This window comes from Coptis chinensis, chromosome 1, assembly GCF_015680905.1.
Source record: "Coptis chinensis isolate HL-2020 chromosome 1, ASM1568090v1, whole genome shotgun sequence".
Lineage (NCBI taxonomy): Eukaryota > Viridiplantae > Streptophyta > Magnoliopsida > Ranunculales > Ranunculaceae > Coptis > Coptis chinensis.
Window position 1 is genome coordinate 66,539,078 of NC_141456.1, and position 22,344 is coordinate 66,561,421.

The window sequence follows — 22,344 nt, forward strand, 5'->3', positions numbered from 1 at the left end:
GATATTTATCTGAAAAAGAAGATTTGAACCATCTTTGGAGCTCATAAGATTAACAATGTTGTTGCTCAAGCATTGTTGGCTAAGAGGTTGGGGAAGAAACGAATCATTGCAGATTTGGAGCGGGTCAACATGGAGTTGCAAGAATCGCTACTATTTGTGCTAGGTTTCGATTGGAGTGCATTATCTATTTGGGGGCTCGGGATATGGAGAGGTCGCTTAATGTTTTTAGAATACGACTTCTCAACACCGAGGTTTGTTGTTATTGTTTTTGATATCTATTGGTGATTATTTGTTTGTGTTGTCGGTTAGTTGTTTTGTTGCCAAATGTGAATATTCGGATATTTTCATGAGCGAGGTTAGAGCGATCCATTCGGGAACGACCACCTTTGAAGGATCCAACATCAAAGGCTATAAGGGATTGGGTAACTAATGTAGAGTACTAGAGTCAACTCATTATATTCTGGGGTCAGTTGCAGGTCCACATCCATATCCCATGATGGTGAGAGAGTTCCACGCAGTGATCGACAAAGAAACTAGGAAATAGGCTACTGAGAAATGGGGTGGAAAACCTGATGTGCTAGTTGCTTGTGTTGGTGGAGGTTCTAATGTTATGGGTCTATTCCATGAGTTTGTTGATGACAGTGATGTGAGGTTGATCAGGGTGGATGCTACTGGTCATGGCATAGATAGTGGTAGGCATGCTCCTGGAATTAGTGCTTCACCTTCTGAAGAAACTATGCAGTATTTTAATGTCATGATTTTGGGGCCAACTCAGTCTCCTTATGAAGGTATACCTATTTCATTGCGTATTCGTTAATTTTTTCTTTGTTTTGTGGTGTAAGCTTAGAACTAGGTTGTTAGTTATTCTAATAAGAAGTAATATTTGGGGTTGGAAAAAAGTAATTGAATTGAAGTATAAATGTATTAGCGCGTCATGGATTATGAATGAATATTCACTTGTACAATAAATGATGAATATTTGGGAAATTACATTGTTATATGAATTGCATTTATGTATGTCAAGTAAGAGGTTCTATGGGTTTGATACTTTATTAATGTTATAATTGATGTAGTGTTATTTTTTCTTGACTTAGTCCAATCATTAGACTTCTTAGATGAAAATAATGTTCGGTAACAGTATATCTTTTTTGAGATATTATGATCTGATTTAGATAGAACTGGAACTATGAGGATAGAGGATGGTCCACTTTATCACCCCCTATAGTAATGGTGAGGGATTCTGATTGTATTAGTTTATACAGGCTATAATATTATGCGCAGATTCTAAATTGCTAACTCTCATTTCTTTATTCCCCATCTGTATGGAGACGTCATACATTGTGCATTTTTTTTAAGATGGGGGTTATACCAGGATCCCTGAGTGGATCTTATACAGATTTTCCGTCTGATTATTTGACACTAAAAAGAATTTGACGTCACTCTGACATGCTAACTTTGAACACCCAAAAAATATTCAAAGGAGGCATGTGCTAAGATGGACTAGAAGGTGCATATTAACTTATTAAGTATTAATGTGTTGTCTTTTTTTGTGATTTGCATAGTTCTCGGCATACTCGTTCACATTTGTGAGTTAATGCACTAGGCCACTAGCTGCTTTAATGTGTTTGTACTGTCAATAGCTAGCCACTTTATGTAGGGTCCCTCCTGATTAAATCGTTGAGTTTCTTGACTCACATGTATAAAACTTCCAGTGATTGTAGTTGTGCATGCCTAAGCTATCTAATGTATAGTTATAAAACATTATCTTTGAAGCCCGATTGCTTTTAGTCGTGATCACATGATAGTTATAGATTATTTGCAAAATCTTAATGTTTAGACTTGAAATAGCCACTTAAATTTATTTTTACATGTCGAAGTCCATCTGTGGTCATTGGTAGCCAATATCGTAATTGTTTAGGATTAGACTATGTACTTGGCCATAGTATAATTTTCTATGGGAATGTCTAAGTTACTTCCTTGTAGTATGTATTCGTCAATTTGGCTTGCATTTTACTGTAGTTTTTTTCTGCTTAAAGAACTCTTTTATCTAGCTGATGATTTTTGCACACCCTATAAAATTCCTATATATGAGTTTCAGGTGTCCTTTCAACTCACACCAGAGAGTTCCAAAAATGGAGTGGCACGACGAGACCATTATAGTGAATTGAAACAAGACAAAGGGGGTGTTTATTTGTGATTGGTTTCAAAGGGAAGAATTCAAGGTAATATAGCTTACTAGTTAAAGAATCCTTTGTCTTTTGTGTGGTATAACTCGATGAATTTATGCATCTTTGAGATTCTTATCATTTTATGACAAGTCTTTATTGCCGTCAAATGTAGTAAGAGTACAAAGCTTTGTAAGCAAATCCCAAGCAAGGTCAGAACCTGCACACATCACGTTATGTTTCATTCTGCTTGCACTAGTACAAACATATAGTCCTGGAAGGCTGGAATGCATACTTTACATATATTATGCGGGAATTTCTCTTAGTACAAGTAGGTCAACTTGCTTCAAACTTTATTTTGTTCCCCTGCTTTTTAGGGTTATGTTGGGTACATTGGCTTGTTAGTACACGTTGATGCAAGAGAAATTTTTTTGGGTAGTCCTAGGTTTGTAGAAGTGGTGATTTTGTTTCTAAAGTATTTTAAGGCCTTCTAGAATAGCTCGGTAAATTAATCTTTTCACATTTTCAAGTTCTTTCTTAGCTTGATAGATTATTTTGTTGTCGTTGTGTGTGCTGTGTAGAGTATCAATTCGATGAAGGAAGGAAAAGCTAGAAGACCAAAAGAAAAAAAAAACTGTTCATGGTCTAGTATGGATTAGCTATACTTTACATTTATCCTTTCGCCTGCAATTTGATTGCCGTTTTTTTTTTTGGATAGTAAATGAAATGAAAACTAGATCATGTTTTGTGTTTTCTTTTCTTGATAACGTTTTTGGTGGTTGCAGATATATGCAGTTTCCATCACAATTCATATTATGGTAAGCTTCCTAGTAGTCTTAGGGTTATTCACTTGCATCATTTGAGTACTGTAATATGGAAAAAGAGTAGGCATACTAGATAGGAGTCTTTTTAGATTTCTATCATCAAGTTGTACAGTTCTTGCCTTCTCACCATGATTTTCATTTGATAGTTTGGTTTCATGTTGCTCGCTCTTCTGTGGAAGTTTGATTTTCCACCTTTCATGGTGCTCATCATTGCAATCCTGTGTCATGTGTTGACGATTGAGCATTGCCAGATGGATTGGAGAAATGGCATATTAGGCAAGGCTCAACAAGAAAGACGATTTCTAGTCGATTTACTTTCATTCATAAGAAATTATGTTTCCCTCCATGATCAGTAGGTAGATTTCTATTAGAGGCATATCAAATACCTCTCCCAGGAGACGTTACTAGTAATCTTGTGATAGTCAAGTGATCTAGTGGCCCATGTCAGAGATCCAAGCTGGTTAGACATTCAATGGTGGCGTTACTACGTGCTTTAGAGATGACCAGTCCTAATTTTGAATTTCAGCAAGTTGCTAAACAATTGGTGCTTAGTCATTGCTAGGGTACTAGAGATTACTAGGACTGGTTGCTAGACAGATGGTGTGGTGCTGATTTTTGGTTTCTGAAGGAAGTAATATGTATACTTAGTGAACGACATGTCTTATTCTTGTTTTTTTTTATGAACACATTGTTTCTTTATGAATACATTAGCGTTTGTAGCATTTGAGTAGGAACTTGCAAGAATGTAATTGGTGCAGGAAAGAATGTAATGTTGGGATACCTGAAACAATTATTATAAGAAATATTTTTTTTTAAATAAAGAACTAATACCCGACGGATAAAAACTGTCTAATAGCAAACTACCCGACGGCTAGTAGCTGGCATATCCGACGGCTAGTGATAGCTGGTCTAACCGACTGTTCATAACAGCAGAACTATCCGACGGTTTTTAACAGTAGGAATATCTGACTGTTTTTAGCAGCAGGAATATTCGACGGTCTTTGACAGCAGCAACTATCCGACGGTTTTTGACAGCCGGCATATCCGACGGTTATTAACAGTAGGAATGTCCGTCGGCAAAGATCTTCAACCCCGACGGCCTGTTTTGACCAATAAAAACCGTCGGAAGCCTATGCCGACCGAACATTTTCCGACGGCCTTGCGGCAGTTTTGGTCTGTCGGGTAATACCTTTCGCGACAGCCATAGTCAGTCGGGTAAAGTCGTTCTTTTTGTAGTGTTTATTGGTTACAAAATTATTGGCTTTATGTTCACTTCTTTCTCCTTAATTCTTACTCTATTTCTAATTTCTCACGCTATACTCATACTGCAATATATTGATTTGCTTTAGTCTATACTCTGACTTCTTATCTCTTTATAATGGTGAATTCCTTATTTCCATAGTACTCGAGTTCATTTTTTCTGTTCTGTTCTAAGCATTTGAGTGCATTTTTTTTTTTTTTTTTTTGCGTTGTTCTATCGTTAGTTTATCATTCAATATTTGTGTGTTCAATATTTGTTTCTGAACCCAGATTGCTTCAACCAACAATGGTCTCTGTTACCATGGAGGAGGCTAGGAAGTCCAGATTCCTTCGGAAAAATATCCTTGGGCAGAGACTCAACAAAAGGAAGATTAATTTAGCGCGTGATTAGTTCTCGAGGAAAAGGACCATGCCAAGTTTCCCAAATTCTAATAACTCAGCGCCTGCAGTTTGCGTACATTCTCATACCATTGTTCATGTGGATGGTACATCTACAATGACCACAACTATGTCAAATAGTGCACCTCAATCGTGTCGCGATTTTAAAATGGAGATAAATCACAATGATTGACAACACACAGTCCACATGCAAGCTAGTACTTTTGGAAACAACCAAGCCAATGATGTTGGTGGATATTCACAGAGTGGTGAAAGTACCTCAGGTTTGGAGAACGTTAATTTTTTTTATTTTTTGATATTTTTCCTTTTCAAACTGATTTTTGAGAGAAACGTTGTATTTAGCTAACATGGAAATCGTTATTATTTTTATATTGATTATTACTTATAAGTCATATCTTGGAAGCACACTATTTGGGATCACCTAATCAAATATATATGTTGTCATTGTGGAGCATTCACTTGGTATGTAGAAAAGAATGATAAGGGAAAGACTACGGGAACCACCTAGATTTTTGGATGAGCTATTCGAATGTGATGGAGGCAGGACACAAGATTTCAGAAAAAACATTCGCACTTACAATATGATATTTGCTTTCACATTGATGGGTGGGAAGGTTGATAGGAAGATAAATAATGGGCGGGGAGCATGTACCTTTTGGATTAAAGATCTGAATTATCATAGGCTTGGCACCACATGTTACTGCCTAACCGAAGGATATAAACCCAAGTTTGCACAGTTATACATGATACACACAGACTAAATTCACTTAATCGAGATGAGAAGGATGACGCCTTAAATCCTGAAATTGTGAAAGGACTTATAAAGGTATTAGATGACAATAATCATCTTGCTCAAACGATTAGAATGGCGCAATATTGGTTTCAGCAGACTGACTTCTTAGATGTTAGTTTGTGAATTATTGGAAGTCGTCGAAGAAATGGTAGGCAATAAAAATGTCTAACTTCATCTGATGTTTATAAAGCATTGTATGGTGGGTAATGGGTTAAAAAGCATTGACAGTTGAGATATCATTGCAGATAGAAAGGATACTGGATTGAAAAGAATCAGTGTTTTGTATCCAAGTTAACGTTTTATGGCTATGCAATATCCACAGTTGTTTTCTTACAGGGAAAATGGTTTTATAGTTAGCATCCCTTATCGTGATATCCGATGAAGGACTTTTAAATGTAAAAGGTCAGCATAAGAGAGTTTTATGCCTATATAGGACTCAATAAAGTTTTAGTGAAGCAGGTCAGATGTTAATTTGTAGAAGTTGTTTGTTCAAACAATATGTGGTTGATGCTTATGCACGAGTTCAGAGATAATCAATTGAAGCTCAGAGTAGAGTTGTACAGTGGATTGATGGATGCAGTTGTTGCATAAGCCACTACACTTGCCTCCATTGGAAAAATAGTCGTCTTACCTTCAACATTTACAGGTGGCCAGCCGTATATGATACAAAATAATCAGGATGCCATTGCCATTTGTAGATGGGCAAGCACACCGGATCTTTTTATTACGTTTACTTGCAACCCAAATTGGCATTAAATGAAAGAAGGTTTGGAACATATCAGTGATAAAAAATCAGAAGATAGGCTTGACATTGTTGCACATGTTCGCAAGATGAAACTAGATGCACTTATGATCGACTTAAAGCAAGGAAGGTGCTTTGATTGAGTTATTGGAGGTATCACATACTTTATATTATATATTTCATACACTTGCATTTTAATATTTAAAGAAAAATGTATTAACACCGTTCAACTTGTTTTCCTTCAGCAATCATGTTGTTTATTCTTCGGAAGAATGGAAATCCACATGCACACATTCTGTTGTTTATTCTTCATGGTGATAAACCAACTACTATTACTACCTGATAAAAGAAACCATTTAGTTGGATTTGAATGCATCATTCAGTTCATGGCACACAAGCCATGTGGATTATTGAAGAGAGATGCACCTGCAGAATACAAGGAACATGTTCTTAGTATTACCCGAAAAAGTTTTGCAACGAAACTGGTTTTGAAAAGTCACTAGTTATAAAAATGTCTGGATATGCGGTTCGCGTTTACTAAGATTGCTTCTAGAAGTGCTTTGAAAGCCTCTATAAGATTGTGAGCACCACATGACTATTCCGAGATCATTGTTCATCGTTGAAATGAAACAACTCTAATGGAAGTTTTTTAGGATTGGCTCGATATAAGATTAGTCGTCATTCTTCTTCTTTTTTGTAATTGTTTGTCAAGGTTTGGGGTGTTCTTGGGTGTGTCTATATCTTAAGTTTCTTAATCAAGAAAAAATACACATATTTTTGTTCGGTAAACACGAAAAACACACTTAAGTTTCTTCCATGCGTCTTATTTTTTGTGGAATTTGTTTGTTCATGCATGGTTGGAACGTTATTTAGTAATCTACTTCGGAGTTTGGATTTGCTTTTAGTTTTTCTCTGAGAGTTTGACTGTTTATTTAAAACTATACAAAAATTTAGTTGAATTCATTCTGCGGTAATGAAGTCATTGGCATTCTATGTCCAAAAAAACCATTTAGTAGTTGAACTTTTAATTAGCATAATGGATTGAACTAGACAGTTATAGAATCATCTCAAGAAAAACCCTCAATCTACTCAATAGTCTCATCCGATTCTGTGATGAGGGTGGATATGTTATATGGTTAACCATTTAGGTTTTATATTTTTTGTTGATTAATAGCAATAGATCAACCCGGCCATTTATAACTTTTAAAGTTTCAAACCGGGGAATCCAAATCCCAAATCCAATTAGAAATAACATAATACTTGGTACATGGTACTATGGTAGGCGAATTCTAAAGTTCATTATTTTGACTATTTTTTGGGAGAAATATAACTATTTTTTGGTTTTTTATATGTATATATCTGTGTAGAGTGGTTTCCAATTTGTTTATCGAAAATAATGAAAATAAAATAAGGGTGCCCTAAAATTAAATCAATTGCATAGGGTAATGTTGTAGTTCCCGTGCAACGCACGGGTATACATACTAGTTTGAACTAAAACTAAAGACAAAGTAACAAATGGGGGGAGGTGTCTCTAATTATTTTGCCACCCTTTTCTGTGGGAGTCTAATAATATTGCACGGTTTGGAAAATAAAACAATATGGTGAGGAGAGAGAAAATGTGCAAGCTTGATATAGGGTATAGATAGATAGATACGTTTAAGTCATGTATTAAGAGCGGCTAATAATACTTCTTCACTAAAGTCAATTTTTTTTTTATAATAAATGATATTACCCTTGCTAATAAGACGGTCAACGCACTTTAACCGTTATCTCATAGTGAAATGTCCCAAATGCTTTTTAGTCTCATTGTGAAGCCACGAGATTAAAAAGGGTAGTTGGGGCATGTGTGACGATTTTTCCTAATCTAGAAACACAAGTATTTTGTTGATAATCAAAGAACAATGAAAGTATCCTATGTATCATGGCATCATGGCTGTGAGTATCCTACACTTTAAGCTTAACTCTCGGGTATTTTGTCACTTGAGCTTCTTCACAATAAGAGTATCCTTATATAAATATCCTAGCTGTGAGTATCTGATCAGCTCCCAAATGTGCATTTTATTACTCTTATATTACTGCATTACAACCCTTCTTACGTTTAATAAGAAAACAACTCATAACTTTTATTGATTTTTTCAGATTACAGAGAAATTCATACCACTTATCATAAAAGCTGCATTTTAACACCAAAAAGAGTCTTAATCACGCTTATTATGAAGACCCGGAGTGCTGAAAAAGTCAAAGTCAAAGGTCAAAACCCTTAACTCAGAAGACCAGAGATGGAGATCCTTATCTCAAAATAGGGCATTATCCAAAACCTATCTTGATAAAGAAGAAATCAAAAAGCAAAAGGAAAAGGAAAAGCATAAAGTAAAGTGTAAAACCCTAATTATTTTTACATTATTTTGTAACAATATTTAGTATTTCTGAATTTGATATTTATTTCATGGTCAACGTGCTAGTAAATGTGGGTTTGACTTTTTGATAGAAAGAGAAAAAGAGGGAAAATAGTTTGTTTGGTTTGAAAATGATTTAATAGGAAAGTTTTTAAGTTTTAAAATAAGGTGTAGAGATTTTATTAATAAGGAAACATGGAGAGAATAATTTCATAACCTAGGGGAGAAAATATAGAAGGATTTATCATAAATTAAGGGTTTTCAGAAAAATAAGTTTTTATAACTAAACAACTAAAACAAAAAAGAACGGAGACAGGGCGGATTGTGCATCTTTTAGCTAGCTTGGGATCGAATTATCTACATCATATTCTATATACTTTTTAGCGATACAAAAGGTGAGTAGTTATTTTGCTATTTCATTGAACCTATAGTTGTTTTACATGTATACAGACATATTTTTCTGTCCAAGGTTTCCGTCTTTTTCTGCTTATTCTTCTGTAGTCATTCTGCGGTCCGGTTGAATTGCTAAAACCTGTTAAATGTTAGCATATTATTTTGCTGAACTGTGAAACTCTGAAAGTGAACTACTGAAGCTTTATGGGCCGTTAATGGTGGCGCAAGCCTAAAGAAATTGCCCTGTATAGTATTTTGAATTTGAACCTTTATAATCTTGTTGTTTGGTTGGGTTATGGATGGTTGTAGTGGGGGTGTTTGAGGGCTGTCGAATGGGGGCAGTTGAAGCTTTATGGGCTGTTAATGGCGGTCCAGTTTGGAGGAAGGATTATCAAGGTAATCTATACTGTAGGTTGTTTTGGTTGACGAATGGTTGGTTGTAGTGGGTGGGTGTGTGAGTACGATAGAGTGGCGGGGTGGTTGGTTAAAGCTTGAAGGGGGTTGTTAATGGTGGACGATCCAGATCCAAGTTGGAGGGAGGGTTATCGATGTGAGGAATCGAGTTGGTGCTTTTGTTAAAGTGTTAGGGGATTTCTCAAGGAGTAAAATCAGTGGGATGAGAGTGGAGGAGGAGAAAAGTTGATGGTGGCTGATCGGTGGAGGTGGTGAGTGTTTCAGCAAGATTTGCCAAAACACACCAGTTGAGGGTCGAAAGTAATATTTTTGGTGATGGTGAAGGAGATGGTTGTTAGGGAAAGATGAGACTGGATTTCAGTGTGAAGTTGCCTACGTACCCAAATGTATTGCTTGGGATCAAGTCTTGATGGCGTAGTTCTGGAAAAATGATGAAGGTTGGATTTTATAGGTAGGATTGGTGATAGTTACTTCCTCGTTCTCCAATATTCCAATCGTGGGATGAAGTTGGAGAACTGGCGGGAAAACTGTCCAATCGTGGGATGAAGTTGGAGAACTGGGCGGGAGAACTGTCCAATCGTGGGATAAAGTTGGAGAACTGGCAGGAGAACTGTCTAATCGTGGGATGAAGTTGGAGAACTGGCGGGAGAACTGTCCAATCGTGGGATGAAGTTGGAGAACTGGTAGGAGAACTGTTCAACCGTGGGATGAAGTTGGAGAACTGGCGGGAGAACTGTTCAACTGTAGGATGAAGTTGGAGAACTAGCGGGAGAACTATCCAATCGTGGGATGAAGTTGGAGAACTGGCGGGAGAATTGTTCAACCATGGGATGAAGTTAGAGAACTGGCGGGAGAACTGTCCAATTGTGGGATGAAGTTGGTGGAAGTGAATCTTGAATGTGGATGAAGTTGTGGAAGTTGTTTGACTCACAAAACATGTGCATAATTGATATTGATTTTACGTGTAGGTATGTAGGCTTTGAGCATAGGCTTTGAACATGGGCTTTGAGTGTGGGTTTTATTGTAAATAAGCTCTGAGCATGGGCTCTAAGCGTGGGCTTTTTGTAGATAAGCTCTGAGCATGGGCTCTGAGCGTGGGCTTTTTGGTAGATAAGCTCTGAGCATGGGCTTTGAACGTGGGCTTTTTTTGTAGATAAGCTCTGAGCGTGGGCTTTATTATAGATAATCTCTGAGCATGGGCTTTGAGTGTGAGTTTGTATTGAATTGGGCTTTTATTGGGCCACATTTGTGGGGGTTGGAACATCGCCCTCTCTTTATTACATGGGCAAAGCCTGTGTGGCAAAGATTTTTTTTTTTTTTTTTATTTTTAAAAACAATCCAACCAACAGTCCATTGTGCTTGATATGAGCCACCTTGTTTCTACACGGCAAAACCACTTTGTTTACAAAATACTATATGTGTAACTGACAGCAAGAAACTTACTCACAATAAGCAAAAAAATGGCTTTCATATTGACCGGCTTTAGTAGGAGCAAAGAATGTAACTTTGGTCTTATTTGAAATTGCTTTGGTCATGGCACATGACAACAACTACGCTAAAAAGAAAAATTGTGTTTTCTGTCCACTCAGGAGTTAAGCCGGCCATTTGATGAGCGTTCGTCAGGAGGGGACTTTTGCTTCGCCAGAAGTTGTCCTTTAATCGTAGCCTCAAGTGTGACTGCCTCTTGAATGTTGTTGTTAACCTGATTGCAGATCGCATCGAGTGCAAGCATTGGAAACGGCTCCTCAATAAGAACACCAACTTCCTCAATGTAGAACACGGAGGCCGCGCTGATAAAAGTAGCAGGGACAACAATCTACCTACAGTCGTCCCAGAGTATGACCGGAAGGGTGAGATGCCAAAGCACTAAAAACCTTGAGGTCAAGCAAGTGTAAGAGAGAGGAATTGGGATACCAATGAGCTGTTCACAAATAGCAATTCCTTCATGAAAACAAATAAATTTGGATTCCAAGAGGTCTCTCTTTAAATCCTCCAAAGGTAGCATTTGAAGGCTCTGAGAAATGAATTATATGATGCAGCGTGGACAATCCTTTGAGTCAAGAACAATGGCTAAGTCATCTTCTTCAAGCAAATCCTTCAGGTCTTGGGCAATATCTGCAGCATAAACCACATGACACTTGAGAGCAACTGGAAATGCCATGATATACTGAAGAAGTGCCTTTTTAAGCAATGCATGATTATGAGCATCAACACTTCCTATCACTTGCCTAGCAAAATTACTAGTCCCAGCAGTCAACTTAATCCAAGCTTTCCTCCCTTTTTCAAACCTCGAATAAAAGGCCTTTAAAACTAAAAACTAACAAACGCAGCGCAAATCAATTGATAATGGAAGAGAAGAAGTCCTCAATAGCATAAAAGAATCCGGTAACCAATGCCACAACACCGCAGAATTATATGTCATTATAACCGTAGCAAAAGAAGTAAACGCGATAACTAGTGGAATCAAAGAAAGTATAACTCTATAGGAGAAGCTAGACAGAAGATGGCGTAAATGGCGAAGTGAACTTCTATGTTGGACCCAATCTTCATGGTTATACAGTGATCGTTTTTGTTGCATTCTTCGCTCTTTTATGCCATCAGCCCAGTCGGGTATTATGCGAAGTATGGAGTTTAGAGTTAGACTTCAAATGGGAGTGGGAGTTGGGGATTGATAACAGAATTGGGGATTCAGCGACATTTCAATTCGAAAACACACATCAGTGGCAACATATCCAGTGGCATTTCAATTTAGCGACAACATATCCAGCGCATTTCAATTCAGCGGCAACATATCATAAAACACACATCCAGCGGCAATTCAATTCGAAGGGGTCAGCCGTAACAGCGGAAATTCAATCGAGGGATTGGCTTCGACAATTCAATTCGAAGGGATCCTTCTAATTTGAATGTGAAAACAGAGATAATACTGAAGAAGGAAGTAGATAATTATCTTGTTCGAATTTCAAATTGTATCCAAGTAGATAATTATCTTGTTTGAAGAAGGATTAGACATATCATTAGGAGCGACAAGATTGTATTATAGACCGAACCAATAAAGTTTATTGTTTGTGAAACACACCTATTGGTTTATGTTTCTCATGTGAGTCCTTGGATATAAAAAGAAAGCAAGTCGGCTCATCATCAGTCATAAAATTGAGAGAGAAGAAAAAAAATAATTATAATTCTTTTCCGTTCGTCTTGCTTAGTAAGGTTTGTATATGTGCACGTTGGAGATTCTAGTGCTTAACAAGGTGATTACGTGTGGCTTGAGGGTTTGATCAATTGAATCGAGGTTTGCGAAAAGGTTAGATTTTTATTTTGTTTAGTTTTTGACAGTATTGAAAATATTTGTTTAATGGAGATGAATTATAACTTGAAGAGGAGATGGGGTGATAAAGGGGATTTTAATATGAATAGGGTGGCGAAGGGTATTGAAGTAAATAGTTTGAGAGCACAATATGATATTGGAGATGATGTTTCTATTAAGTATGTTGGAAGCGATATCGACCAAAAGTGTGAAAATGACGAGATAATTTTATTGTTTTCACATTTTTGGCTTGGTTGTAGTGTTCCATTTCGAAAATTAGTTTTCGAGTTATTAGCTCGATGGAGATTACATCCTTTACAATTATCTCCTAGCTATTCGGCTATCTTTGCCTGTGTAGCGAGGATTTGTAAGGTTTATCAAAGGAGTATGTCATCAGACCTTTTGTTTGAGTTATTGAAGCCTCTGTGGCACAACAAGGCTTCTTTTAAAAGTTATGCGTTGGGATATCATAACCATCACAACCAGAATTATCAGTTTTATGGGATGCATTCGAACTACAAGAATGAGAAATTGTATGGTTTTAAGATCAAAGGCAATTGGAGGTTCGAAAATATTGATTATCCTAACAATATATCAAGTGAGATGTTAACTCAATATTCTTATAATTATTATTTTAAATGGTTAGCATCACATTATGATTATTATTATTTTTTTTTTATAGGGGATATTCAGAAGTTTCCAAATATATCATTGTTTAGCAGTGAGAAGATAAAAAAGAAATTTGTTAGTTTGTTTGGTCATAAGGCATATGTCTATGATCTGTCGTTTCCAGACGATATTGTAGATTATTATCATGATATAGAAACTGGGATGCTTAATGAGCCTAGGGAATTAGCACCTTATTGTGGCTCAAAGAAGAGAAAAAATGTTATTGTAGATGATAGTAGTGAAGAAGATGAAGAAGTTGAAGGAGATGACTCTGAGGATAGTGGGCAAGAAAATATTAGAAAGAAGAAAAGAAGCGTACGTCCAAAAAAGAAGGAAAAGAAAACTGGGGATAACTCAAGTAAAATTGAGGAAGGGATTGAGAGTCGATAAATGGTATATTATTTAATATTTCTTTTAAAATATCATATATGTACTACCTATAATATGTTTGGAATGACGTTTCATTATGACAGGTTTTTTGTCTTCCTGCAAATAAAACTATTGAAGTGCATGATATTGATGATGATGATGATATTGGTGGGGAAGCGATGACTAACAGTATATCTGAACTTGATGTTAGTGTTGATCTTGTTTCTGTGATTTAGATTTATATTCGTTATTGATTGTTTAATGGTTATTTTGGTAATGTAGATGGAAAAAGTTGACGATGGTGGAGATACAATGGGTTCAACTTCTATTGTCAGGATCAATTTTGGAGTGCCAACACCTTCTGGTGGAAGTAGTTTTGGAGTTCTAACACCTGTTGTTGGCACCAATACTGGTGTAGCAACTTCTGTCGATGGCACCATTGCTGGTGTGTCGAGTTTAGTATCAACTGTTGTTTGCACTAATGCTGGATTGCCGACTTCTGATGTTGACACCGATGCAGGTGTGCTCATAGAAGTGTCAACAATTGTTGGTACAAATTTTGAAGTGTCTATTATTGTTGGGACTAATGCTGGATTGCCGACTTCTGCTATTGACACCGATCCAGGTGTGTCAACAGAAGTGTCAATTGTGGTTAGTACCAACATCATTGTTGGCTCAACTGTACCTTCTTCATTGCAGCCAGGGATGAGCGGCAGTTCTGCAACACCTGTGCTCATCACTCCAGATGATAAAAGGTAAAACGATTGTTTTACCGATGAATAAGTAACGAGACTCAAACGTAAGTAAAACTAAAGCTATTTTCAGCTAAGGGTTTATCAAAGTTTTCTATTCTCGATGCTATCGCAATAGAGTTGGAGTAGAAGATTCGTTCCACTCCTAGTTCTTTAGAATTCAATGTTTTCTAAGATTATTGGTCTATCCAAAGTTAATGACAGTAATGATGGAAATTATACTACGATGTGAATTATACTAACAAGATACGATAATTCAAACTATGAAATTTCTAATTTTACTATATGATAAGGAATTAGGGGGGGATTGATTCTACCTTAACTAGACTTAATTACCTAGCAAAGATTCGTCGTGATCCAAATTTCAATGCTTTTGCATAACAAAATGGTATTTCTAATATCTAATTATTCATGGCAATCTCTACCAAATAATAACTAGCATGTGAAGCAATCAAACCCATTCTCATGGTGAGCTAATTACTTACTAGAATTGAATATATTATCATGACGATTTCTAAGCTAACAAAATCAAGTTTTCATCAAGGCTTTCTCAACCCCCTCTAATGGAGGTTTAGCCTTGAGTCATTAAACTATCATTTCTATACGAATTTAAGCAAGACATAATATAAAGATTGTAAATTTACTATCTTAATCTAATCAAGAATTCAAAACTAAACTAATAACTACGAAGTGATTAATAACTAAACGATCGAAATTAGATATAATGAATAATAATCTAATGATTCCAATTGAACTACAACAAGATTTAAAACTAATTTGGAAATATAATTATGATTTAACTAATTATCAAATGAAGACAACCTAATTTATGAATTTAAAACAACTAAAACTAAATAAGAATTTAATCAATAACTAAATTGAGATGAAAACTAATTCTTTATTGTAAAACTAAATTTGATTCTCAATTGATAATCTACTTTGTTCTAACTAATCTATTGCAAAGTAAAAACTAGATCTAAAACAAGCTATTGAAACTAATTAATGGAGTCTAAAACTAGATCTAAAATTATTGGCTAATGGCTAACTAAAATCTAGGATGCTTAAGAGCTAAGTCTTTTGTCCTCAAATAGAGGAGACAAGATCCACTTTTTCGTGCATGGGCTGAGGAGACATGTGACAAGCTTCTTTTTGTGTTATGAGATGATATATGGATAATGTAGATGGTGTATGGTCGTTGAACAAAATAGAAGCGTATCAAAACCTAATTATCCCTTAATAAGTAAAGAATGAGTAGGATATCGTTCCACTTTTAAGTGTATGTTATGTGAAGGACAGGACTGGAAAGGGGGTTTGAGGGATTAAAAACTATGATTATAGATATTATAGATTCTAATGCTAAACTAAACTAAACTAAACTATTAAGAATTTATAAGAAAGAGAATTCAAGAGATTAGAATCTACCAATACTTTTGATTCAATGACCTTTTGCTTCATGGTTGTTCTCACAAGTAGACTACAATTAGGCAATCGAGCGAGTGTCGATGCCCTCTTGGACAAAACATCGTTAACAAATAACTCTACTTAATGTTATTCCTATGTTCATGTTACTAGTATTTTCTTTCCTTTTATGTGAGCTTGGGCAGCTATTCAATGAATCACCATCTAAGGAAAACACAAAGAATACTTCCCTTACTCTAAAACACTACACAACTAGAAGAAAAGTAGAGAATAATAGTATAATATTCAATTACAATAAATAAAACCCTATTCTAGCATTATATTCAATTGCAATAAATAAAAACATGTCACTAGCAAATATTCAATTGTAATAAATAAAACCCTAAACTAGCATGATATTCGATTGCAATAAATAAAAACCTTAATCTATACTTCCATCCCCTAGTCTGGGCAATGGAACTAATAACTAAAAACATAAAGAACTAACCTCATTGAAGAACACCATGAACCAGAAGAATCATTAAACCTTAAGCACTTGCTTCATTTCCTCCCTTTAAGGAGAAGATTAGCCTTCCATAAAGAAGGAAGAACACGAAGAATGAGAAGAAGAAGAGTCGAAGAACATAAGACTAGAAAGACTAATTTATTAAGACTCAGCTAGTTAAAACCGATCTTTTATTATTAATCTCTCTCTACCTCAAGTTCTAGAGACAAGAGTATAAGTGAATTAGCAAATTACATGAGGCACTTAGGTCCTCTATTTATAGAGGTTACAATGAGCTCTAGAAGCATTCCAAACCGTCATTTGTTTCCTAATACAAATAGACTTCTTTTAGAGTCCAACTTCGCCTCCAAATTAAACTGAGAAGAAATTAGCTACAATGTTGATTCATGCGTCTGGACGCACTATTCATGCATTTCAGATGCAACCAATGCGTCTGGACGCTCGATCCATGCGTCCCAGATGCGTAAGCCTATTTTGATCCATCCTTCTATCCTCTTTTGCGGGCTTTGGTCCAAGCAGCGAATCCTTTGGCCTTGAGCTTCCAAATAAGCTTTAAAATAGGTACAAGTTGCATCTTTAATAGCTTCAATTCCTTGGCCTTCTCCATGATTGTCCACGAGCTTCCTATGTGATCTTTAATGCTCCGAATTGCTCCGTCTTACCCATTTTTCTCTAATATTCCACAAAACTCACTTTTTCTCCTGTAGAATCATAAAACATAACTTACAAACACTATTAGTCCACTAAGATGGCTAAACAAGAGGCATAATTGATGGTTAAATTGCACTTTTTGAGCACTTATCACCATGTTTTGGGCGGAAAATCGAGCCCAAAACCCAATTTCTTCAGTCCACAAAGGCCTTTTCAGCTCGATTTGACTTCAATAGACTTGTTATCCACTTCTGGTTCTCTGATTGGGTCAAGACTTAGACCTTTGGAAAGCTCTTTCCGAGCCTGTCGTTTTGACGTAAGGTAGGTCTAATTCCGAGGTCTGAGTCCAAAGATACAGCCTTTAGAAGTTCTGCTGAATTTTGTGTGTTGTTTCTGCCCGCGTTGACTTTGACTTTTCAGCTTTGACCGGGCTTTAGAAAGGTTTTTTCTCCTTGAATCTTGGCGTTTAATCACATAATTTCTTAGCAACCAACCTTGCTCCTTTATCTCGCCAAAGTGACATATTTCTGCACATAATTGACTCCAATGCCTGAAATACATAAAATCACGTAATTAGTATTAACTCTTATTTATTACTCGCATAATTGGTCTAAAAGTATTATTGTTAAGGGGTTAAAACTATAATTTTGGGCTCTTATCAAACCACCCCCAAACAACATTTTGCTTGTCCTCAAGCAAATATGAGAAATTAGAATAAGTGACCAAAAATGGAGTTCTAACTAATCTCATTTTGCCGAGTGTGATTGCATTGACCATATGCAACAAGGCCTTAAACCACTAAGAATTCCCTAGTGGATGAGTTATAACCTCATGAGAGTTTTCTAGTGACGGTACTCACAAACTTCATCTATACTATAACGACTAAGAAATAAAACTACTATTTCCTTATTTAAGTCTCAATTATCTATATATCTCTCTAGCAATGAATACAGAATAATCTAGTCGAAACCTAAACTAATATATGCATAATAATCAATCATCTACGAATAAACATATATACAATGAGTAATACTATGAAGTGCACTAGCATGCCCATTTCTGAAAACTCGGAATAGCGTCCTTAAGTAGGTCCTCACATAAATGTCAAGACAAAAACCACTCTGATTTTTCCGCTCAAGTTTTGCTACTCCAGTGCACAGTGGGCACACATTACCTTACAATCTCAATGACACACAAGAAAGCCGGAGTCAATCAAACACATCTGCCACTTACTATCACACTAACCTATTCCTAATTGAGCTAGAGGTCTTATTAGGTGTTCTGGGGATTAGGAGATGGTTTAAGAAGGAAGGAAATGGATATTCAAAAGGACAAGTCTGAGTTAATAGGGTCTTCATATTACGTAACTAGAGAAACCCTTGTTTTTTTGCTTATACACTTTGTTTCCATCCTTAGCCTTTTTATTTTGGCTTTTTGACTCCTTTTATTCTATTTTTTTGGAGTTTTTATTTTGTTTCTATTTTTATTTTTCTTTTCTTTTCTTTAGATGGAAACTTCTTTTCATTTTTGTTTTCAGAAACAACTAACTAATTTTTGTTTACACATGTTTTTCTCTTCTCTTTTCTTCACCCATCTTATTCTCAGACTCATTCTAAAATGGGTAGGTTGTTGTTTGTTTTTTTTTTTTTTTTTTTTTTGTAAAAGGGTAAAGGAATTGTGGTTTATGAAAGGCTAAAGAAAAGCTCAGAGGGGCGACTAGCGGAAAATAATTTCATAAGATTTGAATTTCTGGCTATATCGATCTAAAGAGGGCCTAAATTCTCGCTTAGGATATAGTATAGTGATCAAGCAAGTGGACGTGTGATTTCTCTATCCAGATTTTACTTCTCCCTTGTGTCATTCTCAAATGTTTTGCTCATATAAGGCTTTAGGCTATATTCTCACAGGATTTGTAGAATAAGTACTCTAGCCTAGATTTCAGAAACTTACTGTCAAACAATCATAGATACTCATGTAATATAGTTATAGATAGATGCAGAGATTATTACGTACATATTAACCTAAGTTTCTAAAAACTATTCTCATGCAAAAGCTAGCGTGAAACTTCTAGATTATTAAGAGCATAGAGAAAGAAAACAATACCAATATTCTTAAGTGTATAGCATAAACTTTTTATTTATATTTTTGAAATTTTTGAATTTTTATCTAGAAAACAAGTGCATATTGTACTATCTATATCCTAACAGATGCCTTAATTACACGTGTTTCTATGCAACCCCCAAACAAGAAGCATGCTTTGTCCTCAAAGTATTGAAATAAAAATGGTAGAAAAATACCATGGAAACGCGTGAATTCTGGAACATCTGCAAAACAAGGTTAAAACATACTAATATAGAAAAATAAAAACAGACGCAACTCTATATGAGTTCCACCCGTTATGGGGTTATAAGAAGTAAATTGCTTGGGACATAAGCAGACACTAACTGAACTAAAAACTTACCTTATCTCCCGTGTTTAAGCGTCGTCCGCATCCTCTTCAAAGAAATGAGGTTCTTCGCGTCCTGCCATGCCATGATAACTTGCCAAGCCTATCGCCGTGTGTCATCAACCCGTGCTAACCTGTCGAGTGTCACTTGGTCTGATGGGGTGTAAGGAGCAACCAAATGAGGTTGCGCCTGCCAACCCGGCCAAGTCATAACTCGAAATGAACTAACCATCCAATTGGTGGGTCTCATGACTTCAACCCTTTTCCAATCCGTGAACTGGGTACAGAAATCAGGTAAACAACCGCGCATGATACGACAAACCAAAATAGGCATAAGAAGATACTTATGCCTCATACTTTGGGCTCTCTTTAGACTAGCCACTAATACTCTAGGAATGTCATATCGCCGACGTCCCTCAACTACAGCAAGAAAAACGTCACCAACGGTACTTTTTGCAGAAGTAAGCTGCCACTCCCCTAAAATATTCATCATGATGAATAACATGGTGGTGCCTACATTCAGGGACAGGCTACCAAGGGCTATGTTATATGGCCCTTGGTCCATTAAACGAAATACCCCTCCCCCATAATACTCATGGAAATATGTATAGTCATAGAGGTATGCATTATCGGTCATATATCCCCACGTGTGCATAGGATCAGGCAAGGGCAATCCCGAAACTAACGCTACCAAAGACTTACTGAATTCCATTGTCGTGTCTTCAATTGCAAGGGAAAATTTTTGTTCTCCATCTTGGCTACAATAGAAAGTAATATTATTGTAGAAAAATGTAGTAGGCTGAGGTGAATACGAGTCGTCATCACTTACGAGTAGATGCTGCCATCCTAACTACAAGATCTTGTCGCGGAACCAACCTCCATAAGTCTTGCTTCCCAACAAGTCTTCGAAAGACTACTCCGGTATGACTGTAGGAGATGTCATCATAAAACTACTCTCTAGAACAGCTGCAAACGATCCTGGAACAACCCATAAAAAATTGGAATTTTTCGTGCCTAAGGAGGTCGGTATGCTGGGTGTCTTCGACTATGCCTTGTGGGTATGGGGTGCGCTAACTATGATCGAAGTTCTAGGCACTTAGGCAAGCCTGGTAGCTCACTTTTAGCCTGAGATGGGCGCGGGTCGCGCTCTTCACTAAATCGAGTCACAGGTGGTTCAAGCGCAGGTGGCGCTTACTGAGGCGCAGGTTGCACTCCGGGTAATCTGAGTGCTGAAGTGAAGAATAAAAAAAGGAAAAATTGGGAGTGAAAGGTGAGAGATGAAAGTGAGATGTGTGGGTTTTGAGTGTAGAATGGAGGAAGTATATATAGGGTTTTGGTTTCTAAAACGAATTAACAAGTTGCCAAAATATTGTAAGGCAATTGCCGAAAACAAAATATTTCCAAAATCTAAAACGGAAACAACCCAGATTCATTAGTCTAAAACCAACCTAATATCTTTTAGGTTGAATTTAGGATAGTAACTTCCTAACTCATTGAGATTTCATCCTACCACAATATCTACTCATAGCCATGCAAATATCGGCAACATTCCCAACAATCATCGCAAAATTACATAATAAATTTGTGGATTATATAAAACAATTCTAAAGGAAATAATACCACCCCTAAACAATTCGGGAAGGTGGGATTAATGTTAAAATTATCGCATACGCAGAAAAGAACCACCTTAAATTAAAATCGAAATTCAAAACTAATAAAGACAATAAAACAACTAAATAACATCAAAACGACAATTTTTTTTTTTTAAACAACTAGCCACGTGATGAAGATGGACCCTGAGATGAAGATTGGGCCCGAGATGAAGATGGGGCCTGAGATGAAGAAGGGCCCGAGCAATCCGTCCTTCGGAGACGAAGCTCATGCCTCTCAGACTCATCTGAAACAGAACCCCCCAGGGGTGGCATGTGTCGTAGAATCTCTACTCGGAACCGGCGTTGTGCTTCCATCTCTGCCTTCATCTCTGTATAATGCGCATCCGGACGCTGAGCGAGAGTCTCCGTGTTAAACTGGAGATCCGCCTGACCCTTGTTGAGCACTTCAAAACTCGTCTGAAGGTTCTTTTGTTTATTTCGAATTATAATTTGCCTATCTCGTACATCTTCACAAATGCCATAAACAAAACGCAAACCACTATGCAGCACTGACATGCGGTCTAAATCAGAAGTACACCTCTCCATGGCATTTTCATCCAAACATGTCATATCATCCATTTCCTCATCCGAATCAACCACCCTATCCTCCGGCAACTTCCAAGTCTTTTAGATACACTCCGTATAAATAATTTCATTTGAATGCAATTTTATCCTAATACGAACAGATTTTGTAACAGCTCTAAAAGACAGCATGATCTTAGTTATCAATACCTGATAGGGCGCAACACTCTTTCCAACGCCTCTAATCATATTTAAAATAAACTCGAGGATGCAGAAATTATACCTTTTCTCTTGGAATATCCAGAGAACGTGTAGACATGTCAGACCGATGTCGTTAACTTTCTCCTTCCCGATGATGTTCTTACCAATCCACTAAACTACAGCTAGTTGGTTGGTTCGCAGAGATGACTGTCGAACACAATGAGAATTTAGATTGTACTGACCTTCCATGACAGTGCCTTTCATTAATGCAGGAACTCCAATATACTGGGATTCCTGCAAGGTGGCTTTGAGGTGGTGTTCAGGCATAATGCCTAAAATCTCAGCCAACAACTCTCTCAATACTTCTTTCCTAGTCCCAGCCACCTTCACAAAAATTCTCTGACCGTCCAACTCTCTCTTCTTATAGAATTGTTCGACCAAATCGGAGTGGTAGAAATCATCTGT

General features: G+C 36.7%; 1 long non-coding RNA gene and 1 pseudogene across 1 annotated transcript; one reads left to right on the plus strand and one right to left on the minus strand.

Annotated features, from left to right (window-relative positions):
- The first annotated feature begins 445 nt into the window (after positions 1-445).
- Positions 446-2,802, plus strand: LOC147525011 (uncharacterized). Its single transcript, XR_015197636.1, has 3 exons — positions 446-788; positions 2,099-2,222; positions 2,747-2,802. It is a non-coding gene; the product is annotated as an uncharacterized LOC147525011 (long non-coding RNA).
- Positions 2,803-10,987: 8,185 nt separating this feature from the next.
- Positions 10,988-12,128, minus strand: LOC147525012 (voltage-dependent chloride channel 1, chloroplastic pseudogene; annotated as a pseudogene).
- Positions 12,129-22,344: the final 10,216 nt, after the last annotated feature.